This window comes from Penaeus monodon, chromosome 22 (genome assembly GCF_015228065.2).
Source record: "Penaeus monodon isolate SGIC_2016 chromosome 22, NSTDA_Pmon_1, whole genome shotgun sequence".
NCBI lineage: Eukaryota > Metazoa > Arthropoda > Malacostraca > Decapoda > Penaeidae > Penaeus > Penaeus monodon.
The window spans coordinates 33,686,733-33,687,290 of record NC_051407.1 but is presented as its reverse complement, the minus strand read 5'-3'; positions in this window follow the sequence as shown (position 1 = coordinate 33,687,290).

Sequence of the window (558 nt, the reverse complement as noted above, 5' to 3'; positions counted from 1 at the left end):
CTTAATAAGAAGTGAAGGTTTTCTTTCACTCTACGTACCTGCGTTTAAAGGGACGCCAAGCAAATGATGTCGATGAGGAGAAAGAGCAGCCACGTCTGATGAACCGAAGGCGCAAGAATTTAACTGTGGTGCCGTCGATATCACGGCATCCGCGCCCAGGACATGAAATATCCTAAAGTAAAATCATTTATTGCACCACATTTAGTTTTTGTGTAATATGCCCTGAATTCTCTGGTTCTTACCATTAACAGACTAGTGGCAAGGTTAATGCAATACTTCATAACTGTTACGTTGTACTTCAGTCGTGCTCAAGCATAAACATTCAGTCCTTCCTTTCTGCTATGAAGAGACAGAATTCTGCCAAAATTAAATGTATTTCCTTGTAATTTAGTATCTGAACCTCCCTTGAAGTGGGAAACACAAGTATTTTCGTCAACATAATATGAATTATCGAACCATTAAAACAATAGTTCTTAAATCACAGCCGAATCAGTACGAAACTGACCGCCCACTCACTCCTTACAGTTCAAATCAATTCAGTGAGGTTTGAGAGGATTT